We start from the raw sequence: 21,635 nt of genomic DNA on the forward strand, positions 1-21,635 counted from the left end.
GCATCACCCTGGCCAGGTGGCTGAGTTGGTTGGCGCATCGTCCCGAACACCAAAGCGCTGGGGATCTGATTCACAGTCAGGGCACCTCGGCTGCAGGTTTGATCCTTAGTCAGGGCATGTGAGGGAGGCAACGGAGGGATGTTTCTCTCTCATATTGATGCTCCTCTCCCCCCGCCCCCAAATCAGGAAACTTGTCCTTGGGTGAGGATTTAAAAAATTTGCGTAAACTCTGGCAAATAAAATATGAGGGTGCTAGATCAGAAAGTATAATCATAATTTGATATAAGGCTGAATTTATCAGTATAGGTATGCATACTAGAGACTTTGGATTCAGGATGCTGTATCAAGCGGCTGGAAACAGTTCTAAGGGTTTTCATAGTTGGTTGAAATCTGGGCTCAATGGCAGTCCACATTAAATAAAGTTAAGTTGTCAGAAGTACGCTGGGATAAAGAATACAAAGAATCTCAGGCTTTAAGAGAGATAAACATGTTAGAGTGGATTATCATGTATGAACTGCTCACTCCCATTCTACCTCTGGTCCTTAAAAGAGCTCAAATGACTCCCTTCACCAACGCTTTGAGAAACACTGTATTTTATGCATCCTAAGATGCACATTTGTCATGTCTCTGATATGAGGAGGTATTATATATTGTGTGTCACCACACTTTGCCAGTGGTTTTCTTTCCGCCTAAGCGGTTCACAAAACAATAGTGTACCTTATCGTTGATGGTGTCGTGGATTAGATTCTAAGAGGCTGTTCTGGCTGTTTGCCAGGTATGCTAGGAAACATTGCTGATCTAAGATGGGATGGGAACCTGCTTCCTTAGGTACTAGAGGCAAGAGCAGAATTTCATTTACAGGACAAAAGGTGGTGTGATACCCACAGGCAGCAGGACCAGCATGGCAATCAAAATAGTCTAATGAAGGGAATGTGAGGCAGTGGCTAATAATCATGTATTCTTTAAAAAAATTTTTTATTGATTTTTAGAAAGAGAGGAAAGGAGAGAGAGAAAGAGAAGCACCAGTTTATTGTTCCACTTATTTATGCATTCATTGGTTGCTTCCTATATGTGCCCTGACTGGGGATCGAACCCGCAACCTTGGCATATTGAGACAATGCTCTAACCAACGGAGCTACCTGGGCAGCCTAGTCATGTGTTTTTAGGACCAAAACGGATAAGCAGCTCAATAATGTCTGGCCTCTAGGCCTAGCAAACTGAGCCCTGTGCTGAATCATCACAATAGATAACAAAGCCAGCTATGCATCCAATTCCCAGAACCAAATCTTTTCATAGACTCAGGGTACCTTGAAGGAAGTATTAGTTTCCCAACACTGCTGTAACAAACCAGGTGGCTTGAAACAACATAAATGTATTCTCTCATGTTTCTGGAGGCCAGAAACCTGAATTGGCAAGGACATGCTTCCTCTGAAGGCTCTAGGGAAAAATCTTTGCTTCCTCTGTGTAAGTAAGTAAGCCCTGGCGTTCCTCGGCTTGTAGCTGCATCACTCCAACCCCTGACTCCACAAATCGCATGGCCTTCTGCCCTGTTTGTGTGTCTCTGCTCCTACAAGGGTGTCAGTCACTGGACTTAGGGCTCACCCTAACCTGGTATGACCCTGGGCATTGGGGGTCAGGACTCAAACATATCTTTTTGGGGAGGACACAACCGAACCTTCTCATCTGCTCCCCCAACCCGTTATTTCACTATAAAAACCAGGATGCTTAGTTTCAAACCTCAGAAAGCAACCCCACTTTAAACAGAAAGTTAGCTAATGAAAGCATCTCAGATGGCTCTAGAACCAGGCTTACATCAGAAACAGCACCCATAACTCTTCCCCTGAACTTGGCTGGTGAGCACACCACCTCCACCAGCACTGAGCACTGCTGGCTTCGGTTCGCACCCCGACACCACACGTGCTAGATACTGGACTTCATTTCCGAGGGAGCTGAGTCTTCAGGTCAGTAAGAGGCTTTTCCATTTTCTGTTGTAACTGGATGTAAGAGACTAGGAGGCACTACAGGGAACCCCCGGCTTCCATCCATGTTCCCCCCCTGCTTCATTATGGTATCACTTGTAGGACTCCTGGTAATGTGAGTACATCCTATAAGGTTAATGCTCTCATTATGTCTTAAGAGTGAATTCCTTGGTGAAGTTGTGTGCTCTGTGGAATATGATGACGGTGAATAAGGCATTCTCTAAGGCCATGCAGAGTGCGGCTGACAGGACATGGCAGCTGGGAACACACATTCCGAACCAGATGTGTCTGTTTTAGCTGCCTCCCGACACCACGGCCAGCCGCTTGCGACAAGCCCATGGGGCAATCATTTGGTGGATGCAGAAAGAAACTGACTGATAGGCCCAATGGGTCATCTTGACCGCCTGGTTATCAGGAGTGAGAAGATCCTCACACTCCAGATCTATCCTGAGAAGTCCATGCAGGTGCCTCTTCCATAAACTTCCTCGCACCAATCCTCTGTCCCTGTCCTTTTAAGTCCCTAAACATCTATCTAAAATTTGTAAATTATTGCCTATGAATTTGGTCAGATCCTTACCTTACCTTAGTGTAGCTTTCCTTCAATTAAAAAGAAAAGGAAAGAAAAGAAAAAAAGACCATGAAATGTGCTACTCAAAGCCCTGTCCTTTGGAAGAGCTTTGAACACTTTTCTCTCGGGCCTCCCCGAAACCCGGCTAACATCCACAGCTGTCCACTCCTGCCAGGCTCCGGCATATTATACACATCAACGAAAGCTTTTCCCTCCTTGGACAGCTGATCACAGGGAGCTGCCTTTCTCTGAGACCTGAGGTACAAGTTGAGGGAAAGGTGACAGCGTGGCAGGAATGGGCAAGCCGAGGGTGTGGGCACATTGTAATTTACACATATATCTTTTTCAGGACCTGCCCAGGTCTGGTCCTTTATATTCTCTTCAACTTGATAATGGAAAGCTACAACATAAACCTAAAGAAAAATAGTACGAATAAAATAATAACGATAATAGCTCCGGCCAGGTAGCTCAGTTTTGTTAGAGCATCGTCCCAATAGGCCAAGGTTGGGGGGTAGATCCTTGGTCAGGACACATGCAAGAACCAAATGATGGTTGCATAAATAAGTGGAACAACAAATCGATGTTTCTCTCTTCCTCTCTCTAAAATCAATCAATAAAAATTCTTTTAAAAGAAATAATAAAGATAAAAGCAGAAATGAATGAAATAAAAACCAAGACAATAGCAAGTATCAACAAAGTCAAAAATTGATTTTTTAAAAATGACTAAGAAAATAGCAAAGCCTTTGGTGAGGTTGATCAAAGGGAAAAATAACCCAGAAGGCAGAAATACAAAATATGAGCTATAATAATAACAGCTATTTATAGTAGAGGCCAGTATGAGCAAATGTTGATAAATATGAAGCAGATGAGGTGGACAAATTCCTAAGAAAATGCAACTTGCCAGAGTGACTCAAGAAGAACTAGAAATAATAATCTGTCCTATTTTCACAAAGAAATTAAGTTGGTAGTTAATAATTCTCTCACAAAGAAACTCCAAGCCTCAACACAAGGGTCAAATGATTCTAACCTTACATGAAATTTCTACAGCAAAAAAAGAATTTATTCATATGCAATTGTCAATCAACAAAACATGAAAAGTACAGACCAAAAAACTTAATAAATTTGTCTTCACCAGAATTAAGGGCCCGAGTCCATCAAAGGAGACCACAGGACTTCGAGTTCCAGCTATGACGAAAGAGAGCTGAAAACCTAACCTTACGGCAAGAAAAAAGCTGAAGAAACTGAAAATTAACGACTCTTCTTGAACCCACTGGAGAACTGAGGTCACGGCAGACAACCGTCCTGAAAGCTGGAGACAGACAACTGCAGGGAGGAACTGGACCCGAGTGTCTGCTACCCAGGGACAAGTGTAGGTAAGAAGACTAAACCTTTTTAATTAATTGGTAAAGGCTGCGTGTGGCCTGGTATGAACGTGGGAAGCCCTGGGAGCTACAGACACTGGAAGGTTCAAAGTCTTAGGTTTTCCCCCAGGAACTGGGAAGAACTTTGAGAAAGCCCATCACCCCCCACCCAGGGCTGGCTGGGGAAAGTAAACAATTGGCACTGCTGCGACTCCATACAGCCCCGTTATCATCTATGGGGGAAGAACAAAAGCCCTATTTTGGGGTGGAAGTCAACCAAATCTGCAGCCTGAGAGCACTGGTGGAAACCCACCAGAGAGGGGAAGGACAGTGACAGCCACCAATGAAACACTGCCCAGACTCACGTTCCTTATTTCTGCTAGGAAATCAAAGAATTAAACTGCAGGAGAAAGGCCAAAATTTATAGCATGAAGGCCGTGGTGGAAACCCACTGCAGCTGGGAAAGGAAACAGGAAAATAAGAGCGCTCTGTATCCCGGGGGAGGGCAGGAATACGTGCTAAGTCCAGCTGCACTTCTAGAAAAAAGGCAAGAACACTAGTGAAGGCCACACCCTCAAGTCCCGTATTCCAGTGCCTGTGAATGGCTGGCGTTAACCAGAGAATGCCCTTCTTCCCTGCCATTAACGCAAATGGTAGCAAGTGTAAAGTAAACTTAAGTGGAATACAGCTGGGGGAGATGGGAGGGCTCTCTGGGGAGCAGCAGGGACGACCCACAGCCAAGCAGGGGACCAGACAAATATTATTCACAGAGCTTGCAGCCTCTGATGCAGCGTTTTGGTTTTTTTGTTTTGTTTTGTTTTGTTTTAGTTTTCCAAAGATATATTGAAGCAGAAACAAATTGGTTAGATACTTGTTGGGAAAAAGCAGTTTTTATAGTATTCAAAAATACTTTTTAAAGTGTATTCTGGCACAAACCTTCTTCGTAAGCTGGATTACACTGTAAAAATTTTCCCAAATCTCTTAGGAATCTTGTTTCTTAAGAACTAGAGCTCATGTCCTGGTAGGTGTGGCTCAGTTGGTTGGAGCATCATCCCATAACTGAAAGGTTGAGGGTTTGATTCCCAGTCCTGGCACATGCAATCCCTGGTAAGGGCGCAGACGGGACGTTAACATCCATGCTTCTCTCCTGAATGGATTCTTCTTTCTCCCTCTTCCTTTCTCCCTCCCCCCATCTCCTCTAAAAGCAATGAAAAAATGTCCTTGGGTGAGGATAAAAAAAAAGAAAAAGAAAACTAGAGCTAAGTCCTATTCCAAATCTATCTTGTGCTCCTGGAAAACCTGCAGGAAGGCACTTGAAAGCTGTTTCTTTAAGGTATGGACTTCTTTTTTCTTCTTGCTCGTATATATTGCTGCACCGAGGGTGTGCAATCTTCATTCCAGATCCTTATGATGCTGAGAAGTTTCATCGATGACCTATCTCTAGTTTCAACTGTCTTAATTAAAGGTGTCCTTTTTGAGTGACACCTTTCTGGGTGTCAGCCAGAGTGGGATGACTCCAGATTGGTTTCCCTCAGGTGCAGGGAAGAAAAGTTGGTAGGACGCAGAGAAATCCTGCTCTCCTCACCTTCCAGCACCTTCCTGTAGGTGGAGATCGCAGTGCCAAGACCCATCTTAACATTCAGCAGGTCTTGGTGTTCTCGAAGATGACGAGCCATTTCTTCCTTCATGATCTGAACTGCATCTTGCAGGCAGCCAATAGTGTCTTGCCAGGCAGTAGCTTCCATAGCAAAGTTCTCTTCCATTCCACGCACTTGGCGTTCCAAAGACTAGTTAGTTCTTTTAAGTGCATCCGCTTCGCTAGTGAGGGACTGCACCTGTCTCCCCTGCTCACTTGACTCCGGCTTCACCTGGTGCAAGGCATCATTGTTCCGATAGCAGCCTCGGAGAGGCCAGCAAACCTGGACCTGTACCATTCCTCAGCCTCCTTGAAGATTCTTTGCAGCCTCGCTTCCATGCTGTGGACGCACATCACGCAGGTCAGCAGTGACGTCAGGCATGGAGACATCCACATCGTTTTGGACAGCTTTGGGGCCTGCCGCTCCTGCATTTCCGCATAGTGGAGTTTCTTCCAAAGGCAATTTCTTCTTGCAAGGATTCCACTTTACGCTCAAGGTCAAGCCGTGCCAAAGAAGCACTGTCAACATCCTGTCTGAAGGACTGCAGGGTGCCCTCGGCATCCTCTCAGAGCATCTTCTGCAGCTTCTCCCAGCGCCACATTGGGTCCTCAGCCAGGGTGTCGCCCTCTACCGCAACGCAGGCCTCGTGTCGGTGAGCTGGTACACCTGCCGGCACAGCCCCTGCATCTCCTCCTCCTAGAGGTCCCCCAGGCGCGAACTGCCCTGGCCCTTGAGCTGATCGAGCTCAACCAGCAAGATCTCACTCTGCTGCTCCAAGAAGTGCACCTGGTCAATGTAGTTGGTGAAGCGGTCCTTCCTCTGCCGCAGCACCACCTTCTCGTTCGTTGGTGCAGGTGTTCTCGAACTCGCTGTTGATAGCTTGGGCCGGCGAGAAGTCTCGACTTCCTGCAGCAGCCGGAAGCGGGAGACACTGCTCCGCATGCTCGCAGTTGAGGAGCGCGCTCCGTAGACGGTGCGCCGGCGGAGAGGTAAGTGCTGCAGCTGGTGCTAGGGCGCAGCGCTGCCCAGGTTATAGGGACAGGTGGTTACGTAGCTCTCGCTGGAGCTCCGCCGGCGGGTGGTGCCAAGGGCCACCAATTGTCCAGTAGTAGGAGAACGAGGACATGGACCTCGTGGGCATGGCTCCAGGCGAAGAGGCAAGCAAGGGCGTGGTGGGAGTGGGTGGGGGAAGCGCTGCTGCGTCTCCGGTGCGGGGACCCCGGGGGTAAGTCTTATGCCCTGCCCAGCTTCTTAACAGAGGAACACAGACTCTCACACTGAAGACAAAGCGGAAGAAAAGCCATGTGCTAGGCAACTACTAATCTCTTTTTCTATGTGGATTTGCCTGTTCTGAACATTTCACATAAATGGAATCATACAATGCGTATGACTCACTTCATAACTGGCTTCTTTCACTTAGTATGTTTTTTAAGGTTCGTCCATGTTGATAAGCATGTACCAGTTCTTTATTTCTTTGTATTACTGAATGCCATTACACTGTATGGATGTACCACATTTTGTTTATCCATACATCCAGTTGATGAACATCCGGGTAGTTTCAACTTTTTGGCTATTATGAGCAATGCTGCTAGACATTCATGTACAAGCTTCTGTGTGGATATGTGTTTTCATTTCTCCTGGGTATAGACCTAGGAGTGGAATTTCTCCTTAAGGATTTTAAGGCTCTTAAGGACTTTTAGAATTTAGAATTTTGAGGAATTACTAAACTGTTTTCCAAAGTGGCTGCACCATATTACATGCGCACCAGCAGTGCATGAGGGTTTCATTTTCTCCACATCCTCACCAACAATTGCTGTCACCTGCCTTTTTCATGATAGCCATTGTAGTGGGCAAGCAGAGGTATCTCACTGTGGTTTTAATTTGGATGTCCCTAATGACCACTAACCCAGCAATATATAAAAAGGATAATTCATCATGATCAAGTGAGATTCAGCTCATGGTTAGTTCAGTATAAAAAAATCGATCAGTGCAATTCACCATGTTGACAATAAAATAAGAGAAACCATATGATCATCTCAATATATTCAGAAAACATGACAACATTCATCATTCATTTATAATTTTAAAAAATCTCAGCAAACCAGGATTAGAAGGAAACTTTCCTAACCTAATAAATGAAATAGCCAAATAACCCTTCAGCTAATATAATTAATGGGGAGAGACTGAATGTTTTGCCCTTAAAATTTGGAACGAGACAAAGCTATACTCTCATCACTCCACTGAGCATCGTAATATTAATAGAAATCCCAGCCGGTTCAATAAGGAAGAAGACTCACCTCTTAACACTCAACAATAAAAAGATAACCCAGTTTTTTAAGAGCGCAAAAGAGCACCAGGAAAAAAAAAATCACCAAAGTAGATACACAGATGACAAACACCTAAAAAGATGTTCAACATCATTGGTCATTAGGTAAATCCAAATTAAAGCTACGATGCAGTATCATTACACACACCTGTTAGAATGGCTAAACACAAACTGACAATACCAAATATTAAAAAGGAACTCTCATACATTGCCCATGCGAATGCAAAACAGTACTGCCACTTTGGAAAACAGTTCAGCCATTTCTTTTAAAGTTTCAGCATACCGTTATCATATGACCCAGCAATTCTATTCTTTTTTATGTACCTCAAAGAACTAAAAACTTGTGGTCACACAGAAACCTACAGGCAAATGTTTATAGCAGCTTTATTCATAAACACCAAAAACTGGAAACAACGAAGATACCCTTCAAGTAGTGAATAAACAAATTGTCATACATCCATACAGTGCCTACCTAGCAATAACAAGGAATGAACTACTGATTCACGCAACATGGATGAATCTTAAAGGCATTTTAAGTGAAGGAAGTCGAAGGCTACATAGTGTTTGATAGGGATAGAAAACAGATCAGCAGTTACTGGGCATTGAGGGAAGGGTGAGGGATTGGTTTCAGGACAATGGAACTGTGATATATGGTATTTGGGTGATGGACGTAAGGCTAACATTTGTTGAAACTCATAAAATTGTACACCTTGAAGAATTAACTTTGCTTAGTGCAGATTTGGGGTGCAGAGAATCAACTGAGATGTTCAGGAAATCCCAGGATGTAATGGAGGCTATGAAAATAAATTTTACTTACGTTACAAATGTATGTAACATAACCTCACTGGAGAGATTGGGGGGGGGGGGGACTGACCAAAGCAACTGGAAAATTGGAAAATAGTTTTTTGACTGGATACTATAAAGCTAAGACAAAAAGCACTATATGTAAACACTGTAAGTGGTAAGCTTGTTTCTCACAAGGGTATGGGTTATCAATTCTAAATCTGCATTATGTACACATACAGATAGATAACTATATAGGTTTGTGTGCATACATGGGTTAGTACATAAACGTATTTCCTAGCTCTGTCCACTGAGAGGGTCTAAAAGCAGTGACCCACCAAGTGTACCCAGTCCTTCTCCAACACAATGAGGCAGAGCTCCCTGGACAAAGGACTTGATTCTAGTGCTGACTTGGGAAAATGTAAGGTAAGCCTGGCACATTTGGTAATGCCAGAAAGTAAGGAAGCCGGGGGAGAGATGGGCAAGTCCAAAAGGCAAAGTGCTCCAAATGGCCAAACCGGGAACAATTTAAACAACGAAATAACAAATACTGTATTGGAACCCAAAGAGTAAAATAAATATCTATGAGTCCATGCCAATAAATGATTGGATAATAGAAATAACTTGCACAAAAGAAATCATTCTTACAGGAAAATTCCAAAAAATGTAGGTACTCTTCCCTCCTGCAGGGGAAACATTTTTCCCCACTTCCGTATAAGTGTGGGCTGCTCTCAGAGACTCTCTTCTAAGGAAGGATGGGAAGGGAAAGTCAGTAACATCATGGCGGGGGTGGCCTGGAAGCCACATCAGCTTAACCACGTGAGAAGGGTTACCAACCCCAATGATTAAGTCGTGACTAGCTGTAAGTCATCATGTCCCCTGATAAGAGGGAACCTCACCTTTGTCTTATTTCTAAAAATACATAACCCCAGTCTAAACATAAAAGAACATCAGACACACCCAAATTGAAAGACATTCCACAAAAGTATCCAACTAGTACTCTTAAAAACCATTAAGGTTATGAACAATTAAGGAATGACTAAGAAACTGTCACAGATTGAAAGAAACTAGTCAGACATGATTAAATGCAATGTCATATCCTGGAACAAAAGGGACCAGCAGTGGAAATATTGGTAAAATATGAATAACCTATAGTTTATATAGTTACTGGTATTGTACCAGTGTTAATTTCTTAGTTGTGATAAAGGTACATCACCTTTATGGATAAAGGTTATGTAAAATGTTAACATTAGGGGCACCCTGGCTGGTGTGGCTCAGTGGATTGAGCACTGGCCTGCAAGCTGAAAGGTCACTGGTTTGATTCCCGGTCAGGGCACATGCCTGGGTTGCAGGCCAGGTCCCCATTTGGGGGGCATATGAGAGGCAACTGACTGTTTCTCTCACATGTCAATGTTTCTCTCCCTCTCTCCCTCCTTTCCCCTCTTTCTAAAAATAAATAAATAAAATCTTTTTTAAAAAAGATGTTAACATTAGGGGAAGCTGAGGGAAAGGCATATGAACTTGTATCACCTCTTCAACTTTTCTGTAAATCTATAATTATTTAAAAAGGAAAGTCAGAAAAAAAGAAAAACCAAAAGGGAAACAAAAAACAATCAGGAGAATATAGTTGCAACATATGTAGTCATAAAAAATTATTATCTAAAAAATATTTTTAAAAAATTTCTATAGGTAAGAAAACAACCCAGTAGAAAAATAGATAAAAGAATTAAATGGGTGTTTCACAGGAAAAGTAGCACAGATAGCCTCTAAACGTGCAAATATTAGTAATTCAGGAAATGCTGAATCAAATAAGAATTATCATTTCATACCAGACTGACAAGCAGTAGCAAAAATATGGACTAGTGTATATTGGTACAAGCACATTGGAAAACAGTATGGCATTACCAAGTAAAGTGAAACACGCCCATAGATTCCAATTTACAACTTCCAGTTGTACACTAGGCACTTCCCCTAGGCCGAGGCACATGTGTATACATCAGGCTGCATTCCTAAGAATGCCCGACAGGATTTTGGTATTGGCTCCATACAGGAAACAAGCAAATGATTGTTAACAGTAGTATGAATAAGCAAGGTATGGTATATTCATATAATGGGATACTAAAAGCACTGAAAAGAAAATCAGTGAATGTGTATTGTACTATACTTTATTATATAATACACATATTAACGTGAGTTTAAAAATAATACTGAACAATAAAAGCAAGAACAAGACTACTTACATGATTTTATTTATAAGGTTCAAAAATTGGCATAACTAAATGTCATTTTAGAGCTAGATACAAAATATTACTAAAATTTTACATTTAAGTTTAAGGTAACAGCTACTTTTGGGGGGAAAAGGGAGGAGATACAACAGGGCTTCTGATTTCTTTGTTTGTTTTTGCAAGGAGGGAGGGGCCGACTGTGCTGAGTGATGAAATCAACAACATGGAAGTCCCTCGCAATCTCAGCTTATGGTTTCAACAGGAATGGCGGGCGGGGGGGGGGGGCGCGGGGGGGGGGGGGGCAGCCGCTGGCCAAAGAGTGAGTGAGTGAGCGGTCGGGCAGTGAACGTGTGTGTAGATAACTCTTTATCAAATGTTAGGTAGGAAGAGGAGCAAAGAAGTATGGCAATCACTGGAGGAAGCTGGTATAGCCAAGGAAGCTCTGCTTGTTTTTGGAGGTAGGAGATGCCAGAGATGATAAAAATGCTCCTTTTGCTTTGTTCCCTCTCCGTGGTCTCATCAGGTCCTTACGATGCAGAAGGGAATGCATGTGTGTTGGTCTGGATCCCTGTGGAAAGGGCACCCGAACTTCGTTACATGTGAAACCAGAAGAAGGAAGATGGAGATGTAAGTACATTTTTTAATTTGGTGAATTTAATTAGTGAAATGATCAATTTCCTTTTGACTGCTTCAGTTTTCTCCATCAAGTCTAGATGAAATCTGCTATACTAATATAAAAAAAAAAAAGAAAGGAGTTGTTTTGTAGAAGGAAACAGTATGAAATACTCATCTTGGAAATGGGAAAGTAAGGCTACTGGAAAAGTGGTTCTCAAATGTTGGCGCATCAGAAGCTCCAGCTGCCAACGCCAGCCCAGAGATTCTGATTCAGCAGGTCTGGGACAGAGCATGAGAGTTTCCACTTCCAGCAAGTTACCAGGAGGTTCAGACACGAATGGGCCGAGGACCGTGCCTTGAGAAACACCATGCGGGAGGAAAAAAGCATAACTGCCAAATAGTAGTAGTTGGTGTCAGATGGAGGCACAAAACCATGAATTTAAAATGAACCCCATCGGCCCACGTGTGACTTGTCCCTTAGCGGTATTCTGCCACTTTGGCAGAGGCACGGAAAAAGGGCAGGCAGGACTCCTCTGAGAATGGGGTTTGCCAGGTGAGCGAGCAGCAAGGTGGGAGAGGCTGCAGGGGACGTGAGGGTATTTGTAAGGCGCGGGTTATAATGGATAGTGGGATACAGGATGGAAAAAGGCCGGGCCGATAGGCAATGAAGAAGTGACGGGTCTCGAACGCAAGCATTATGCTATGGGCGTGCTTGGGTGGACGAATCGGACGGGGGAGGAACAGTGGTCACAGAAGTGCTGACATTTCGGAGGGGGTGCAGTTTGTGGTGGTGATGACATTCAGGGTGTGGAATGCAAATGACTGAAGTAGAGATGGGGAAAGCTCAAGGAAACAGGAGGCCAGGGCATTGAATTGTTTATCCAAGTGGGTACCGAGGTCCCGGAGAATGGAGAGGGGGGAGGGGAAGTCCTCAGTGAGTGATGGGCCACGCAGTCAGGAAGGGAACTGCAGGGAGGAGGAGAGGACACTGAAGCGGGTCTGGGAGGCTGTGCTGAAATGCGAGCAGTGCGGGGGGGGGGGGGGGCGCGGGGCGGCATGGAGGGGAAGCTTGACCTCAGTCTTCTCCCCTGGGGGGAGGGGAACACTGCTCTGAACCTTCGGCAAGGGTCCGCTTCCTCCTGTTCCTGGCTACTGACAGACTTAGGAGCGACTCCCCAGACTCTCCACTATTAATAGCGGGAAAGGAAACTCAAAAGAATGCCCAGGAAGAGGGTGTGTGGAAGGAGGGCAGGAAGGCAGAGAGCGGGGAGGCTCTGGCCTGGACACTAGCATCTACCACTCCTTCCTTTGTTACCCTAGCTCACCTCCCCCAGCTGCCATTATCTCCAGGGAAATAAAGCCAGAAAGCTCCGAGGGGGCACAGTGAAAGGGCAGGAGGCAGCCAGGACAAGCTGGTGTCTGGTGGCACAAAGGAACGGGCTCAGGCTGGGACATCAGAGACCTGAGCTTCTCGTCCTGGCTCTGCCTCTGATCCCCAAGGCCTCAGGCGAGTCCTGGGCTCTCTGTAAAAGAAATGCATCTGTGGCCCTGGCCAGTGTGGCTCTGCTGGTTGGAGCATCGTCCTATAAACTGAACAGTCACAGGTTCAATTCCTGGTCAGGGCACATGCCTGCGTTGCAGGTTTGGTCCGGTTGGGGTGAATAGGAGAGGCAGCCACCTGTGCACATCGATGTTTCTCTCACTCTCTCTTTCCCTCTCTCTAAAATCAATAAGCAAGCCCTCAGGTGAGGATAGAAAAACAAAAACCCCATCTATGAAATGGGCCGGATGATTTCTAAGGTCCCTGAGAATGCATAGGCACTTCCCTAAGTGTGCTTCTATGCACAAACATAAGTCTGCTTTTGCTGTGACAAAGCCATCCTAACGAGCCACTTGAGAGCTGACCTCGAAACTCCCTTTTTCCGACATGTGACATCTGCTCTGTGAGGCGCTCCCGCCAGGGGGCACAGCCAGTGACTGGGAAAGGACATCCACGCTCCCTCAGGTTCCGTCTGGTTGAGGCCAGAGCCCCTCCCAGCTCTCTAAGACCTACCCCTCTCAGACCCCAAATCCGTTATTGCCGGGTTTCTGTGTATGAGCTGGAAATTACAGTGGGCCTGGCGGGATGGGGGAGCTTTGGAAGGGCGCAGGCCCCAAACCCCCAGGTCAGTAAGGGACCTGGGGCCGCCCTAGGAGCTGAGAGGGGCCCCTGGCCCCGTCCTCCCAGTGCCAGTCTATCAGATGTCCTATCCTTACACTGCATTCAGCCTCCTTCACGCCCCTTCCCTCCTTTTGAAAGAGGTGATATAACCGTCCCCTCGACGTTATGTCCCCAGTTCTGTGCTTCTGGGGTTTTATAAATAAGTCAATGCCCCTCATTCCAGTGGGGTCCTCACAAGTCCTCTGCCACAGCTGAGCTGGGTCGTCATTCTGCAGCGCCCCCTCTTGCTTAGCTGAGTCCTCACTGCCTTCTACCAAGAAGCCTTCTGAATGCCCCTCTGCCCCAGGGCGGGTCCTGTCCTTGGATGCCATTTGCTCTGGTGTTCTGCCCTGGGTGTCACATTAGTGACCTCTTATAAATGTTTGCCCTCTGTGGCATTAAGAAAGCTAATCCCGCCCTGACCAGTGTGCCTCAGTGGGTTGGGCGTCATCCCGCAAAACAAAGGGTTGCCAGTCCGGTCAGTGGTTTGGTTCCGGGTCAGCACACATGCCTGGGTTGAGGGTGTGATCCCAGGTTGGGCCGGGTACCAGAGGCAGCCAATCGATGTTTCTCTCTCACGTGGATATTTCTCTCCCTCTCTCTCTCCCTCCCTTCCTCTCTCTCTAAAAATAAATAGAATCAGGGAAGGGAGGAAGGGAGGAAGAGAGAGAAAGCAAGCAAGCTAACTAGTTATCCCCCCCCCCACAAAAGTCCTAACCAGGCTGCTGGGGGCAGGGAGGGCGAGGGAGCCCACTGGGGTGGGCAGCATCAGCATGGGACGTGTGAGCAGGGAGCTGCCCTGGCAAACAAAGGTCAGAGCTCTGAGGAGGGAACAGGGAGGCTGCCTTGCCCACCTCACCTCTACCAGCCAGCTGTGGTGACCCCGCAGGTTTGCCCTGGGCTCGGGGTCTTGCATCAGTTTCCTGTGGGGGCCATTCAAATGCCCACAAACTGGGTGGCTTAAAACAGCAGAAAGGGATTCCCTCAGACTCCTGGAGGCCAGAGTGTGCAGGCAGTGAGTGGGCCGGGCTGCCTCCTTCCGGAGCCTCCGAGAGGGAACCCCTCCTTGCCCCGTCCAGCTCTGGCCGCTGTGGCCATTCCCTGGCTTGCAGCAGCCTCGTTCCAATCTCTGTCACCGCGATCACACTGAGGCCTCTTCCTTGCTGTGTCTCTTGTAGGGAAACTTGTCAATGAGAAAGAGGTATGACTGCCAAGTCAAATTTGTCGGGGAGCACTTAGGTGATCCAGGACGACCTTATCTCTGGATCCTTAGCTTAACCACATCTGCCAAGCCCCTTTGTCCAAATAAGGTCATGATGACAGGTTTCAAGGATTTGACATCGACATTGTTTTATTTTGGGAGAGGGGGACATTTTTCAGCCTGTCACAGGTCCCCATCTGAAAAACGGGGGTAATGACCTCTGGGGTTGCTCTCTATACCCCTCCAAACAGCCCCGTGCTTGGGCCAAGGACCCTGAAGATGCACCTAGTCAATTTCCCTGGTGTTGCAGTCTCGACATTGGGTGCCACCTCAACCCCAAATTCACACGTTGAAGGCCTACCCCACAGGGTGATGGTATTAGGAGGTGGGGCCTTTAGAGGTTTATGTGGGGTCACGAGAGGAGACCACTGCTCCCCGCCCCACCCCCGATGATGGAGTTAGTGTCTGTGGAACAGAGGAAGAGTCACCAGAGGTTCCTGTCTCTGCCCTGAGAGTGCTCACAGGAAGGCGGCTGTCTACCAGGAAGAGGGCTCTCTCCTGGCTCTTGGCCTTGCCAGCCTCCAGGACTGTGGGAAATTAAGTGTCATTTGAGCCATGCAGTCTGTGGGATTTCGCTGCAGCAGCCGGAGCTGACCAAGACAAGGGGCTGGGAATGGAGGTTAATAATGAGGATAAAAATAGCAGGAGGAACGGCTCCAGTGTCCAGGGAAGGGCAGAGTCCCAACCTGCCTTCATTGCCCCCAGTTTGGTCAAGTGGTCAGGCAGACAAGTGTGGCCACAGGTTCTGGTCCTGCCACACTGTCCCCGTCCCTTCCTTGGGGCCACGTCCCTTCCCCTGTTCTGCTGGTGCCTCTGGACAGCCGGAGAGCGCCCCAGGGGCTATGAGGCCTGGCTTCTCAGCACGGCCTCTCCCTGAGGAGTCCCGAGCTGCCCCCTCAGGGGAGATAATTCCGGGCATTCTTCAAATATGGAATTGTTCGGCCCTTATCAGCTTCTTTCAGCTGCACTGCCCTACGCCCGCTCCCAGGGTGGGTCCTCGCCTGGCCGTTTCCCTGGGCAGGAGCGGGCAGCCATGTGCAGCATGGAGGTCTCCCAGCAGTGGAGCAAGGCGGGCTCCACTCGGGCACACCCTTCCCTGCAGGCGAGGGCACAAAGGCCAGAGGACCTCACACCACCTCTTCTGCCCCAGAGTCTGAGGGTACCCACTCCATCTCCCCAGTCCCACTGGGAGGGGTGTAAGAGCCGGTGTGACCCCATCCGTCTCGCTCGTCCCTTCCCCCGCCACAAAACAGTGGCTGAGAGCTCATTCCCAGGAGCCTGACCGCCTGGGTTCAAGTCCCTGTTCCACCATACACAGGCTGTGTGCCCAGCAAGGTCTTAACCCTGTTCCTCAGTTTCCCTGTCACAGGTGAGGAGGGTAAGAATGGTAACTAAGTCCTGCCTTCAGATGCCTGCACATAGTGAGTGCTCCGTTAACATCAACCACTACCGTATCCCAAGGCAGACAGAAAAGGCTCCCCCTCCTTGCCTGCCCCACTCCCGCCTCCAGCACACCTGCCCGGACCGGGAGCCACACTATACCCTGCCTCTTCCCCTCAGGGTAGGCTCGCACCTGCACAGACTTGACCCAGGGGAGGTGGACACCAGGCTTCCCCAGACCGTCAGGGCTCTTCCCAGGTTCCGCAGTGAGGCGCAGCCATGGAGGGGAGAGGAGGGGGGGTGGGCAGTGACAGCCCCGGGGAAGCTGTGGTCAAGAGGATTCCCAGACCTGAGGCAGGGTGGGGCCTAGCTCTGGGAAGCTTCCTCGCCTCCTCAGGGAAGCCTGGGGGAGGGTCGGAGCAGGGGCAAGGAGAGGGGGGCTTTCCTGCTCAAGTTCTGCCCTGACATCCAGCCCAGGCCTCAGTGGGGCGGCCGGCCGGCCCTCCCTTCTGGGAGAGCTGTTTAAGGCCCTTTGGCTCCGGGACCTGTGCCTGGTGTTAGGGGCCACATGGGGAGGGAGGTATGATGGGTGAGCCGCCTCCCACACAGGTCTGGGCTTCCTCCTCGGTGAAAGCAAGCTATGGTGCCTCCGCCTGTTCCCCATCCCCTCCTGCGGGCTGGGGGTGTAGCTGAAAGAGTCCGCTAAGTGTCCGACTCTGGAAGGCAGCAGAGCACTCATGGATTAAAAGGTTACTATTGGCCACCAACTAAAGGTCCGGCTTTTACATGATATCTCACTTAATGTTGAAAGCCTCCAAAAGGTTTTGACTATGAGGAAACTGAAGTGCAGAGAGGCCAGCTGACCCATTCGATACCACAGCAAGCAAGAGGTAGGGGCTTGGGGGTGCCAGTGTGACTGAGGAGCAGCTTCTTCCCAGGGTCCCGTGTGGCCCTGAGGAAGAAGGCAGGCTGAGTGTGGGGCGTGGCTCTTGGCCTGGGCGGACTACTTGGGCAAGCTACTTCGTTTCTTGGCCTTGCCTCCCATTTGCAGAATAACGACATTGGGACACTAATGTCTAACAGGGGCTGGCAAGCATTCTCTGTAAAGGTCCACAGACTAAGTATTTTAGATTTTATGGGCCCTACAGTCTCTGTTGCAACTACTCAACTTCACTGTACGTCCCAAAAGCAGCCATAGGCACTATGTAGGTAAATGAGCATGACTGTATTCCAATAAAACTTTATTTACGCACATGGCTGTAGTTAGCTCACCCCTGATGCACACAAGCCCTCCTGGGTCTGGAGCTGGAAGCCTAGGTTTTTATTCCACTGTGGCCCTTGCTCGTTGATGTCCCTGAAGGGCCCAAGAGCCATTGTACTAGCCTTCTGTCACAAACTGAGCTGGACTATCTGCAACTCTGACCACAGACATGGGAAACAACTGTTAACTCTTCAAAAACAAAAAGAAAGAATAAATTCTGAAACTCATCCATCAGAGGGGCAAGTGCAGGTGATGAGGTGGTTGTCCTATTCGTGTGGCTGTTACCATTTATTAGGGATGTCACTCCCTGGCACAGGGAATCTCGTGGAGGGGGCCGGGGCCGTTCCCCTAGAACCCGTGGCACCCGTTCCCAGGGGACGCTGAGCGTGTTCCCAGGGACGGGGCTGCCTGGCGCTGCCCTCTCTCTGACCCTCACAGGAAGGGCCAGTGACAGGCAGCTGGGGTTAGGGCAGGGCTGGGGCAAAAGCCCACCGCTGACAGCCGGGCACCTACCTCGGCTCCTTTCCAGGCCTCCTCTGGGCCCAACTGCCCCAGTTCAGACCTCTTTCCTCCTTGGTGTCACCGGGAAAGAGACCCGCCTGCACTGTGTCTGGGACCGGGGTTTGGGCTGCTAAGTGCCTCTGCCAGGGGCTCACGGCCGCTCCTGCTGTGTTCAGTGAGGTCCTCCGAGAACAGCCGCTTCCCTGCTTAGATCAACAGCGTTTTATTCAAGAATTACGTTCAGAGAAAGACATGCACCACAGGTGCTGATGGAACATATCCGTGTAACCAGCACCCAGATCACAGAAGAGGGCACTGAATCTCGGGAGCCTGCCATGGGTTCCTCTCCAGTCACGCTCCATCCCCAAGGGCAATCTCTCTTCTGACTTAAAGAGTTCTGCCTGCTTTAGAATTTTACATCAATGGCGTCACACCGACTGACTGTCGGGTCTGGCTCCCTTCCCCCGGCGTTTACGGGTGCGAGCCGTCGTCCTTCCCGGGGAGAGCAGCGGCAGACCGTCCGTCCCCCTCGCGGTAGAGCGCGCCGCTGCGGGAACACGCGCCGCGCATTTATCCTCCAACGCCGATGCTGACGGCGTGGCCACCTTGCGCAGGCTGAGCTGCGCGTCCTTCAGGCACAGGGAGGCAGGCGAACCAGGGGGGCAGGCTGGCTCCAGAGCCAGGGGAGGACGCAGCTCTGGGCCTCTCCTGAGCTCCTCCCCCGCGCAGAATCTCTGGCCCTCTGTGTGGGACACTCATTCGGCTCCAGCCAGTTACCAAATGCGGGCTGGCTTTAGCGCCAGGGGCCTGGGTGAGACAGAGTAGTGGGAGCGGAGGAGGTGCTGGGAGGCCTGTTCCTGGTGGCTTTGCTCTCAACTCCCTCCCTGGCACACCAGGTCCAGGGCCTTAATTTGCACATGCTTCACAGAGAGGTGTCTTCAATGACCTCTGAGATCCCTCCTAATGACAGTCACAACCATAGTTGGCTGCGCACCCTCATCTCACCCCATCAGAAGCTCTCCAGGTGAGGGTCGGAGGGCAGAACCCCACCCCACGCCGGAACAGGACTAAGCTCCTGAGCAGGAAGCTTCGAAATACATTCTTGGAATTACTCATTATTATAATTCTGTTGCTGAAGGAAGAGAGGTAAGAGGAGAGCCTGGAATTCAATCAACTGTGCCAGCCAAGATTTCAGCCCCGCCTCTACCTGTAGCTGAGCTCCGCCCCCCTTCCTCTCCCTCCGCACGGAGCTCCCTGTTGTTGCTGTTCTAACTAGAGGGTGTACACACGCTCGCTCCTGGAGGTTTGCAGCTGGTGTGTGAGGCTTATCAGAGGGATGGCCGGCCTGCTTGCCTGCCCAGGGGAGGGGCAGGGCTGTTCCTGAGCTAGAGAGAGGACTAACCTCCTCCAAACAATACCCTTGCCAGGCCTCCCTAATCCCTTGGCCTTCTGCAGACCATGTGAATCCTGACCTATCCGACCAGGCGGCTGCCCCGGCGCTGCCCACCCACCGGCCGGCGGGGCGGGGGCGGGGGCGATGCCCCGATGGCTGAGCTCACCTCCCTGCCAGGAAGGGCTCCTGCATAAAGGTCAGCACAACGGGCCAGCACCCGGGAAGGAGGTAAAGTGCCCTTCAGCTCATCTCTGCAATAGATATTTCAAGGACCACGATGTGACGTACATCCAGCTGCCACAGGAAGAGAGAGCTCTGCGGGTGGAGACCCGGGGCCTGTGTGCGCCCACTGCTCCCTGGGGACTTGGTCTCCTTGTCTGTCAAGGGAGAGAGAGATAGCTAGCTTGGAACAAAATGAACTTTTAAAAATGTGTGTAAGCTTTGTGGGGGCAATGTGAAAATACTCCCAATCCACAGAGGGGCAGGTCTGGCTGGACAGACGCTGGGCTGCCAACTGGGCCAACATTCTACTGTGTGCTGGGAGCCCAGAGCTCTGGACAGGAGCTCTCATATCAGCCAGACACGGAGGAGAGTTTTACATGTGATGCCTTCTGCGTCTCCCACACCCTGTGAGGACGGACAGGAGACTGGCGAGACGGGACTAGCCATGAGTGGGGCAGCGGGCCATCGGTGGAGGGCAGTGCTCTGCTCCACCCCACAACGGCCACTGTGGCACAGGCTCGTGCAACTTTTCATCGGGTCGCATCTGACCCCAGACGCACCTGCTGCACTAAGTCCTTGGGCGCACACGTGCTCCCACAGCTAAAGCACGTGCACATTTGGCATCCGACTCTTCCCTCAACAGCCAGTTCAAAAACAACTTTCGTCATTATTTTTCTGAGGGAGCACGTTGTCATTCCCACGCCACCTCCCGAAGCCATGAAAATAACCAGATGTGTATGGGTTTCTGGGCTGCTCCTGGAAACCTGAGCCAGGGACCAATCTCCAGTCCCTGGCTGTGAACAAACAAAGGCCAGGAGCCAGAGGGAAGTCCAGCACGGATGGGGGACAGTCACCTCTGGGAGTGGAGTGAGAAAGTTCTGTGAAATGGGGCCTGTGAACTTCCCAGGGAATAACAGGTTTCCGCCTGGTGGAAGCCGAAGGTTAAGGCAGCAAGCAGAGCTTTCCAAATTCCCAAACGTTTTTTTCTGTCCTGGAGAGACTTCACCCCTTCCAGGAATAACACCTGCATCCTTCTTGCTGCATGGTACTTCGTGACAGTATTCAATCCCCAGGGTAAATCTCTGCATGCTGGGCTGGGCTCAGTCAGCAGGCTCCTGAAACCCCCCCTCTCTGCAAAGCAGAGCAGTAGAGTCTTAAAGAAAGTCAAGGCTGCTTTTGGCCACAGAAGTAGAGAAAAAGCATGACGACTCCCCCATAGAGCACAGAATCTGGATTTCTTTGTTGTTTAAGATGGAGAGCTGTTAGCTTGGGAGTGGCATTGCTTAAAAAGAGCAAACTTTATTGGCCCTGGCCCAGCAGCTCAGATGGTTAGAGCATAGTCCCCATACGCCACGCTTACAAGTTCGATCCCCGGTCAGGGCACATACAAGAATCAACTGAATGCATAAATAAGTGGAACAATTGATGTTTCTGTCTCTCCCACCCCCTTCCTCTCTCTAAAATCAATAAAACTTTTTTTAAAAAAAATAAAAACAAACATTCCTAAATGAACATGACTAAACAAGTTAGGGCTGGGGGTGGGGGGGCGGGCAGGCACTTAAAAGCCAGGGTCGTTCCTTTTAAACAAAGCCAAGGCGTCCCAGTGCTTGAGACTCGGGGACGTTGGAGCGGGTCAAGGAAGCCTGGTTTCCTATGGGCCCCGCCTAGGGAAGTGAATCAAGGGTCCCAGAGCCAGCCCTGCTTGGAGCCAGGTGTCCAGACAGCTGACAGTTCATCCCCAAGGTGGCTGAGGTTTAACGACACCAGAGGTGGGGAGTGCCAAGTGAAAACGCACGCACATACTCCCGCCGCATGGCGATTTCACAGCTCTTCTTTTCTGAAGAAGCTGGGAGCAGAGTGAAATGTTTCCCTGTGAAGTTCTGCAGGCCAGGCAAGAGGGTCAGGTTTTCTTAGTGCCCACAG

The 21,635-nt window shown here is 49.3% G+C and overlaps 1 protein-coding gene and 1 pseudogene across 1 annotated transcript in view; both read right to left on the bottom strand.

Annotated features, from left to right (window-relative positions):
- The window catches only part of PODXL (podocalyxin like), a 47,053-nt gene that overhangs the window by 12,307 nt on the left and 13,111 nt on the right, over positions 1-21,635 (bottom strand). The window lies entirely within an intron of this gene.
- LOC129062939 (vimentin-like) lies at positions 5,301-6,686 on the bottom strand (annotated as a pseudogene).

Source organism: Pteronotus mesoamericanus, unplaced genomic scaffold (assembly GCF_021234165.1).
Source record: "Pteronotus mesoamericanus isolate MK-2021 breed Mesoamerican mustached bat unplaced genomic scaffold, CSHL_Meso_final scaffold_85, whole genome shotgun sequence".
Classification (NCBI taxonomy): domain Eukaryota; kingdom Metazoa; phylum Chordata; class Mammalia; order Chiroptera; family Mormoopidae; genus Pteronotus; species Pteronotus mesoamericanus.